Source organism: Ranitomeya variabilis, chromosome 6 (assembly GCF_051348905.1).
Source record: "Ranitomeya variabilis isolate aRanVar5 chromosome 6, aRanVar5.hap1, whole genome shotgun sequence".
Classification (NCBI taxonomy): domain Eukaryota; kingdom Metazoa; phylum Chordata; class Amphibia; order Anura; family Dendrobatidae; genus Ranitomeya; species Ranitomeya variabilis.
The window spans coordinates 575,984,129-575,994,843 of NC_135237.1; positions in this window are offsets into that span (position 1 = coordinate 575,984,129).

The window sequence follows — 10,715 nt, forward strand, 5'->3', positions numbered from 1 at the left end:
GACCGTTTCTCTAAAATGGTCCATTTGGTTCCTCTGCCCAAGTTGCCTTCTTCTTCTGAGTTGGTTCCTCTGTTTTTTCAGAATGTTGTCCGATTGCACGGTATTCCTGAGAATATTGTTTCTGACAGAGGTACCCAATTTGTGTCTAGATTTTGGCGGGCATTCTGTGCTAGGATGGGCATAGATTTGTCTTTTTCATCTGCTTTTCACCCTCAGACTAATGGCCAGACCGAGCGGACTAATCAGACCCTTGAGACATATCTGAGGTGTTTTGTCTCTGCTGACCAGGATGATTGGGTTGCTTTTTTGCCATTGGCAGAGTTCGCCCTCAATAATCGGGCCAGTTCTTCCACCTTGGTGTCCCCGTTTTTCTGTAATTCGGGGTTTCACCCTCGATTTTCCTCCGGTCAGGTGGAATCCTCGGATTGTCCTGGAGTGGATGCGGTGGTGGAGAGATTGCATCACATCTGGGGGCAGGTTATGGACAATTTGAAGTTGTCCCAGGAGAAGACTCAGCGTTTTGCCAACCGTCATCGTCGTGTTGGTTCTCGGCTTTGTGTTGGAGATTTAGTGTGGTTGTCTTCTCGTTTTGTCCCTATGAGGGTCTCTTCTCCTAAGTTTAAACCTCGGTTCATCGGCCCTTATAGAATATTGGAGATTCTTAATCCTGTTTCTTTCCGTTTGGACCTCCCTGCGTCCTTTTCCATTCATAACGTTTTTCATCGGTCGTTATTGCGCAGGTATGAGGTACCTGTTGTACCTTCAGTTGAACCTCCTGCTCCGGTGTTGGTTGAGGGTGAGTTGGAGTACGTTGTGGAGAAAATTTTGGACTCTCGTGTTTCCAGACGGAAACTCCAGTATCTGGTCAACTGGAAGGGTTACGGCCAGGAGGATAATTCTTGGGTCAATGCATCTGATGTTCATGCTTCTGATCTTGTTCGTGCCTTCCATAGGGCTCATCCTGGTCGCCCTGGTGGATCTGGTGAGGGTTCGGTGCCCCCTCCTTGAGGGGGGGGTACTGTTGTGAATTTGGATTCTGGGCTCCCCCGGTGGCCGCTTGTGGAATTGGATTTGTCATCCTCTTTCCTGTTTCACCTGATTCCATCAGTAGTGGGTGTCGCTATTTAAGCTCATTTCTCTGGTGGTTTCTTGCCGGTCAACAATGTTATCTGATGCCTCTCAGTGCTTGTTCCTGCTTCTAGACAACTACTAGATAAGTTGGACTTTTGTCCATGTTTTGTTTTGCCTATTTGTTCCAGTTCACAGCTGAAGTTTTGTTACTGTGTCTGGAAAGCTCTCGTTGATCAGGGATTGCTACTCTGGCGTTATGAGTTAATGCCAGAGTTTAAGGTAATCTCTGGATGGTGTTTTGTTAGTGTTTTTCTGCTGACCATGAAAGTATACTATCTGTCTTCTGCTATCTAGTAAACGGACCTCAAATTTGCTAAGACTATTTTCCTGCTGCGTTTGTTGTTTCATCTGAACTCACCGTCATTATATGTGGGGGGCTACTGTCTTCTTTGGAATATTTCTCTAGAGGTGAGCCAGGTCTTATATTTCCCTCTGCTAGCTATTTAGGTCTTAGGCCAGAGCTGGGCATCTAGCGATAAATAGGAAATGCTACCTGGCTATTTCTAGTTGCGCGGCAGGCTTAGTTCATGGTCAGTATAGTTCCATCTTCCGAGAGCTTGTCCCTCTATAGGCTTGCTATGATCTCTGCCTGCAGAGATCATGACACGATGTCCTCTTTCTGTGGGAGGGGACGGCGCAGCAGCTCGGGGTCTTCATGGGCCAACTTAATGACAACTTGCTCAATATCAAGCTGACATATAATTGTGATTCGGAGCATATTGACTTTCTGGACATCAGACTGGAGGTCGACAGCACCCGTCGGGTCCAGACTGACGTTTTCAGGAAATCTACAGCTGTTAACGCTTTATTGCATGCTGACTCCGCTCACAATCCCACCACCATTGGGGCCGTCCCGGTTGGACAGTTCCTAAGGGTGAGGCGGATCTGCTCTACCGATGAAAAATTCTTTGCACAGGTGGTTGATCTTGAGGGGCGCTTCAGAGATCGTGGATATAGCCGTAGAAGTATTAGGCGGGGCTTTGATAGAGCGAGGAAGACACCCCGTAGGGACCTTTTACATTCTGGCAATAATGATCGGAAAAGGAGGACGGATGGAGAGAAAGTTAGGTTTATCACGACCTATAACCACGAATGGTCCAATATGAGGGAGATACTGAAAAAGCACTGACCAGTCTTGATGACTGAACCCTCATTGGCCCAGGTCGTGGGGAAATTTCCATTGATGACGGCTAAGAGATCCCCTAACTTGAGTAGCCTTCTCGTCCGTAGCCACTATGTGCCATCTATCACTAACCCCTTTAGCACCAGGGGTCCTGCACTTGGTTCTTACCAATGTGGCCATTGTATGGCATGTGCCAATATTACACGGGCTACTACATTTAAATCCTCTGATGGTACAAAAGAATTCTCTATCAGACAGCGCATCACATGTGGCACATCTAATGTCGTATATTATGCCACATGTGGGTGCTCCCTAATCTACATTGGGCTGACGTCTAGGGAGTTGCGTATACGTGTCCGTGAACACGTCAGGGACATATGTGCTGCTAAAACCATAGACGATGCCTCTGACCTGAAAACAATCCCACGTCATTTTAAGATGTTTCATGGATGTGACGCCAGGATGCTTCAGGTCAGGGGCATCGAAAGTATTCATCTTGGGACACGTGGCGGCAACTACAAAAAGGTCCTTGCCCAGCGTGAAGCGGACTGGATCGTCCGTGTAGATACCATGGTACCAAAAGGACTTAACGAGTACCTAAGTTTCTCCCCTTTTCTCTAAAAAACTTTCCATTAGTTTGGTGCTGTTTAGTACTGGTTAGGTGTTCCCCATCGCTTTGCCTTACTTTTATGCATAATTCTATCATTCTTTGTTAAAAACGCCAAAAATCCTCGTATATTGTATTTTTATCTTGGTTCTTTGCTCGTCTTCATCTCCTGCCCTCTATGTCAAAACATCTCCCCTCTGTGAGTGGATACCCATTGGGGGTCCCTTTTGTATATGTCTTTATCATATTTTAAGTATGTTTTTCCTTATATGTTTTTTAGTCACATCGTGGTATTTGAAGTACTGACGTCCTTCTTTGGCACAATATTATCCTGCCCGAGTTGAATTTACTGCTGATAATGTCTACACGTCTGCTACAACCAACCCTCAATGGATTAGTTTACCCTTTTTAATTTATGCCTTGTATAGATTTATTGCCGTATTCATTGGGCTTACTCCAGTTATATATGTCGATTGCCTTTTGTATTTATTAGGGTACTCTGTACATATTTTGGTATATTCCAGTGGTTAAATGTATTTTAACATCCCCTTGCTGGCATCTTCTTACCTTAGTATTTTAGGTGTTAGCGGTAGACAGACGTTATATCAGGGCAGCGTTATTGTGGTGGTGCGCATGCGCTGCACGCCTCACCTCGCCGGCGCCCCAGCGGCGTCTTCCTGTGCCTTGCGCGTGCGCCCTTGGTTTCGACCTCGGGCGCTCCCGCGATGCATGACGCGGGCTGTGACGTCTGGCTTGGTTGGTGATGCGCGCATGCGCCCGTTCACTCTGCAATTCTGGTCTTACCTCCTCTTGGTGAGCGGTAGTGCGCTTGCGTCGCGCGTTTTGCCCCGCCCATTGTCCCGGCGGCGTCTTGAGTGCTCGGCGTGTGCTTTCTGGGTTCCTTGGACGCGCCCGCCCTGCATGACGCACTCTGCAACACTGGGCCCGGCTTTCTGCGCGCGCATGCGCCGTTCCAACCCGCGGCCATTGGTGGATTCAGACCAGGTGCCCGGTCACATGTATCTCCTTTGGTGCTATTTAAAGACGTCAGATATACTCACTAGCACCTTCCCTTGATAAAGCCGTCTCTTTGCGGGCCAAACGCGCGTCGGGGGTCGCGTTCTGTGGATCCCAACCGGTGTGCTCTGCTTGGTGCCTCCTGCTGGTAAGCGCTGCTTCTTCTATCCCTTATTTCTCTATGATACACAACACGATTTGTCCATCGCTACTATAGCGATATAGGCATGTGCAGCAGCTGGCCTCACTTTATTGAGCTATGTATGGCGGTTTCTTTTGCAAGCGCACACCGGGGGCTACCCACTCCTCTTTTAAAATCATCCTTATATAGTACACAATTCTGTATGGTTTGTGCTTTTTTTGTACTTTTGCTATTAAGCTTGTTATTTGTGTGTTACTTAATAAAGCATTTTTCTACTATTTAAATATCCATATGCTCCCACGTTTCTCCTTTTTCTAGTTCCACCATATGCAGCTCTCCAGTCCATCTCACCCTGCAAGAGACTCTCGATAGGAAAAGAAAGTACTCTTCCTCTCATCCGCGTACACAGGGTTTGAACGGCTACATTGCTCGACTAATCTCGTTAGAGATGATGCCCTACCAGTTGGTTGAAAGCGAAGCTTTCAAAGCCCTGATGGCCTACGCAGTACCACGCTGTGACCTACCCAGTCGATACTTCTTTGCGAGAAAAGCCATCCCAGCACTCCACCAACATGTCAAAGAACGCATTGTCCATGCACTGAGGCAATCGGTCAGTAGAAAGGTGCACCTCACAACAGATGCATGGACCAGTAGGCATGGCCAGGGATGTTACGTGTCCATCATGGCACACTGGGTTAATGTGGTGGATGTAGGGTCCACAGGTGACAGCCATAGTGGCACAGTCCTGCCTAGCCCACGGTCTAGGAAACAGTTGGCAGTAGGCGTTCGACACCCCTCCTCCTCCTCCTCCAGGAACGAAAGCTCGTCCACGGAGTGCAGTTGCATGACCACTCCATCCGCAGCTGCCAGTGTTGTACACAAAGTTTCCCATTATGGAACAGCTAGTGGTAAGCATCAGCAGGCTGTGTTGAAAATTAAGTGTTTGGGAGACAACAGACACACCGCGGAAGTTCTGGCCGAGTTCTTGCAGCAAGAAACTCAGTCCTGGCTGGGCAGTGTACATCTTGAGGCAGGCAAGGTAGTCCGTGATAACGGAAGGAATTTTATGGCTGCCACAGCCCTTTCAGAACTGAAACACATACCTTGCCTGGCTCACACCTTGAACCTGGTGGTGCAGTGCTTACTCAAAAATTACCTTGATTTACCAGCCCTGCTCCTGAAGATGCGCAGACTTTGCTCGCACATCCGCTGGTCGCCTGTACACTCCAGCCGTATGCTGAACCATCAGCGATCGCTGAATCTTCACCTGCACCGCCTAATAATCGACGTTGCAACAAGGTGGAACACCACACTGCACATGCTTCAGAGGCTGTGCGAACAGAGGCGTGCTGTCATGTATTTGTGGGAGGATACAAATACACGGGCAGGCAGTTGGATGGCAGACATGGAGTTGTCAGGTGTGCAGTGGTCGAAGCTCCAAGACCTCTGTCAAGTCCTTCAGTGTTTTGAGGAATGCACACGGCTGGTCAGTGCAGATGACGCCATCATAAGCATGAGCATCCCACTAATGCTTCTGCTGATGGAAAGTTTGACGCACATCAAGGAGCAGGCGTCTGCGGCCGAGGATGAGGGAAGCCTTGATGACAGTCAGCCATTGTCTGCTCAGGGAAGTCTCAGGGACGAGGTGGCGGATGAAGAGGAGGAGGAGGAGGATGATGGGGATGAATATTTATGGCAGGAGGATGCTTCTCGGGGGGCAATAGAAACCGGTGGCATTGCAAGGTCAGGTACAGGGTTTTTGCGGGCCACAAGTGATGTAGATTTGCAAGAAAGTGCTCCTCAACCCAGCACAAGCAGTGAATTGACACCTGGAACTTTGGCCCACATGGCAGAGTATGCCTTGCGTATCCTAAAACGGGACCCCCACAATATCAAAATGATGACCGATGATGATTACTGGTTAACCTGCCTCCTGGATCCACTATACAAAGGAAAATTACAAACTATCATGCCACATGAGAACCTTGAGCAAATATTGGCTATCAAACAAGCAACTCTTGTAGACCGTTTGGTTCAGGCATTCCCAGCACACAGCGGCGGTGATGGTTCTCACACGAGCTGCAGGGGGCAACATGGCAGAGGTGTTAGAGGTGCACAAAGCTGAAGTGGCGTTGGACAGAGGGGATTTATGACCAGGTTGTGGAGTGATTTCGCAATGACCGCAGACACAACAGGTACTGCTGCATCGATTCAAAGTGACAGGAGACAGCATTTGTCCAGTATGGTTACTAACTATTTTTCCACCATTATCGATGTTCTCCCTCACAGGTCATTCCCCTTTGATTACTGGGCATCTAAAATAGACACCTGGCCCGAATTGGCAGAATATGCATTACAGGAGCTCGCTTGCCCAGCTGCTAGTGTGCTATCAGAAAGAGTCTTCAGTGCTGCTGGTTCAATGCTGACCGAAAAAAGGACTCATCTGGCTACCCAAAATGTTGATGATCTAACCTTCATTAAAATGAACCAATCATGGATTTCAAATTATTTTGCCCCACCTTCCCCTGCTGACACGTAGCTTGACAGAAAAATGTCTTGTTTTTCGCCTCCTCTTACTGACTTCTCCAATTCCGCCATTTGCAGGTGCCGAATGTCCACCATAGGCCATTTTAATACCTCCCTAAATGGGCTGACTCCCCCCACGGGGCCGTGGTCACCACTTGGCGCAAGCACCCGTGCGAGTGCCGTTTGCCTGAACAGGTGGGTGTGCCCACTCTTGGGCGACGGCACTGGCACAGGGTCCCTCATAGTACAATGAAGTGTCTCTGACGGTGGTGGTGCACAACCAACATCAGACACACCGTCGTAATATGAAGGGCCCTGGGCCAGTACTGCTGCCCACGAGAGAGTGTTCCCCCACAGCTCGAACTGTGCTCTACCACTTGCAAAACTTACCTCTCCCTGCCCCACCAATGTGTAGTTTGTGCTGTTAAATCCTTCAATGGCACTGCCAATACAAATTTGTTGCAATGATAGATGATAGTAAAAATATACAGGGGCCCTGGCCTCCATTTAGACCCCTTAATACTTTGCGCAAACTACCACTGTCTGCAACTCTACAGAGGAGCCCACCCCTGTACCTCGCTATGCCACCACTTTATTTATGATCAACTCCTTTGCAGACATTTAGCCCACTTTAGTATTTTGGCCTACTAACTGTGTCAGACACTTATAACAGTTGTCCTCCGCTGAACAAAGCTATGCCACCTCTGTACTCCTGTTACTAATTGTGAACTGCATGTAGCCTACTCACTTATTTGTGCCTAGTAACTGTCAGCCTCTCATAACAGTTGTCCACCCACGCTGAAACAAGCTAGGCCGCCTGGTTAGTCCTACTAGCAGTTTTGAACTGCATGAAGCCACCTTTTTTTTATTTTAGGCCTCTGTCTGTCTGTCTGTCTGCGCCACACATTACAACTGTCCCCCGCTAGAAAAAGATAGGCCGCCTGGTTAGTCCTGCTAGCAGTTTTGAACTGCATGAAGCCACCTTTTTTATTTTAGGCCCCTGTCTGTCAGTCTGTCTGTCTGTCTGCGCCACACATTACAACTGTCCCCCGCTAGAAAAAGATAGGCCGCCTGGTTAGTCCTGCTAGCAGTTTTGAACTGTATGAAGCCACCTTTTTTATTTTAGAAAAAATATATCCGGCACTCAAATATAGATGCAAATAGAATTTATTTTTAATGCAATCCCAGATTTTAAGTAACGTTTCGGTCCGTAACATAGACCTTCTTCAGACTGGAATTGAAAAAGTAAACAAACAATAAGAAACGATATATATACATGCCTCATGCAGATACAACATCATGACAAATAGTGAATTCAAAACATGACACTAGAGGAGGCTATAAACACATAATCAGAATAAACGATCCTTTTACTGATATCAGTCTGTGTAGCTCACATCTTCATAGAAATATGTGTCATTAATCCAATCCATGGCGTAGAAATTAACATAAAATAGAATGTAAACATAAACATAAATAGGAAACAAATGCTACCTTACAGGCAAATGTACACTAACCCAATGTAGCTGGAATCCTGAGCAGCAATGAAAAAAAAAACTTATATGAAAGAATATGTATGGAAAATATGGGGACAATCAACAAGCTATACTGTCCTGCTGCATACATTTGTTTATAACCGTAATAACATTTTGGCTCAAGGTTCCTTACAAAGGGAAAAAAATATGGTAATATTGAAAAATAGCTATACTGCATATGGTGTGTGGTCACAGACATATGGGTAGCACGTCATATACAGACAAAATTAAGAAAAAAGTCTCAATGCAGCGAGGCCAAAGTCACTATGGCAAAAAGAAGTCTACATGAAAAAATCGTATAGGGGTATACATAAGGAAAATGAAAAAATAAGAAAATATGTAAAATTTGAGAAAAAATGTTTTATTTTAGGCCTCTGTCTGTCTGTCTGTCTGCGCCACACATTACAACTGTCCCCCGCTGGAAAAAGCTAGGCCGCCTGGTTAGTCCTGCTAGCAGTTTTGAACTGTATGAAGCCACCTTTTTTATTTTAGGCCTCTGTCTGTCTGTCTGTCTGTCTGTCTGTCTGCACCACACATTACAACTGTCCCCCGCTGGAAAAAGCTAGGCCGCCTGGTTAGTCCTGCTAGCGGTTTTGAACTGCATGAAGCCACCTTTTTTTATTTCAGGCCTCTGTCTGTCTGTCTGTCTGCCTGTCTGCGCCACACATTACAACTGTCCCCTGCTGAAACAAGCTATGCTGCCTGTGTACTCCTCTTACCAATTTTGATCTGCATTTTGCCTACTTACTTATTTAGGCCAACTTACTGTGTCTGTCTCCCATTACAGTTGTCCTCCACTGAACACAACTGAGCTTCAATTTTCAGGCTATATCAGATATTAAACTGCATTTGGCCTACTTGTTTGGTTGGGCCTACTAACGGTGTCTTCCGCTGCTTGGTGTTGTCCTACACTGAACACAGCTGAGCTTCAATCTTCAGGCTTTCGGCCTGTATATAGAATATGAAACTGCATTTGGCCTACTAGTTTGGTTGGACCCTACTAACGGTGTCTGCCGCTGCTTGTTGTTGTCCTCCACTGAACAGAGCTGAGCTTCAATCTTCAGGCTTTCGGCCTGTATATAGAATATGAAACTGCATTTGGCCTACTAGTTTGGTTGGGCATACTTACAGTGTCTGCCGCTCCTTGGTGTTCTCCTGTGCTTTTCTCCTGTTCTTCAATCTTAAGGCTTTTGGCCTATATTTAGAATATGAAACTGCATTTGGCCTACTAGTTTGGTTGGCCCTACTAACGGTGTCTGCCGCTCCTTGGTGTTCTCCTCCACTGATCAAAGCTGAGCTTCAATCTTCAGGCTTTCGGCCTGTATAACATATTAAACTGCATTTGGCCTACTTATTTGGTTGGGCCAACTAACGGTGTCTGCCGCTGCTTGTTGCTCTCCTCCACTGAACAAAGCAGTGCCGCCTGATTACTCCTGTTACCAATTTTGAACTTTATTTGGCCCACTTTATTATTTGGGCCTACTAACGGTGTCTGCCACTCATTACAGTTGTCCTCCACTGAACAAAGCATTGCCGCCTGTTTAGTCCTGTTACCAATTTTGAACTGCATTTAGCCTACTTTATTCTTTGGGAATATATCTGTGTTTCCTCCTCATCCTGCCCATTGCCCAGCCACTGCTAGATGAGTCTGCTGGTACATTGACCCAGACCACTACATTCCCCTTGCACTCTACACAGCCTGAATCTGACCCTGCTGAAACTCAGGTTCCCCTTCCCGCATACTATACCACCTTACACGGGGACAAAGAGGAAGGTGCAGATGAAAGTGCAGGTTCCTTCATCAGGTGGGAGGGCATACTCGTTGGCAACGTCACTGGCACAGGGCCCCTCATAGTACGCAAAAGTGTCTCTGCCGGTGTGAGGCACCCCCGGCGTCAAACATACCGCCGTACTTTGAGGGGCCCTGTGCCAGTGCCAATGCAAACGAGTGGGCCCCCCCCCCTGCTTGCTCAGGATCACACCACTTGCAAAGTTGAAATACTTACCTCTCCCTGCTCCACCGCCGTGACGTAGTCCGCGTTTCCTGGGCCCACGAAAAACTTGAGCCAGCCCTACCCCCCACAACTTTAGCCAAATGACCCCCAATTTTCAATACCTAACTATTATTATAAGGTAAATTAAGATTGACAAGCTTAAGTAACAAGAATTGATGTATTTGGCATTAAAATGGGCACTGTAGGTGTTTTCCTGTGCTGTCCCATTGACTTGCATTGGGTTTCGTGTTTCAGTCGGATCCCCGACTTTTTGCAATAATTGGCCGATTTCACCCGACCCGACTTTTGAAAAAGTTGGGTTTCGCGAAACCCGACTCGACCCTAAAAAAGTAAAAGTCGCTCAACTCTAATTGTAATGTGTTTGTGATAGAACAAAATACACAAGAATTTACATGGTGGAGACGGAGAGAAAAGATTACAGGGAAGCGTATTGGATTATTAATTAAGTACCGAGTACGGCTAGGTTTAAATGTAAAGATAGAAATCATGTTGCGATATTGATGTATACGATTTTTGCATTATTTATGTATTATACCATTTTCTCCGATACAGATGCATTGTGTATATTTTCATGTCACCTTCCCTTTTTCTTCACATTTTTTTCTTTGTAATTATGTTA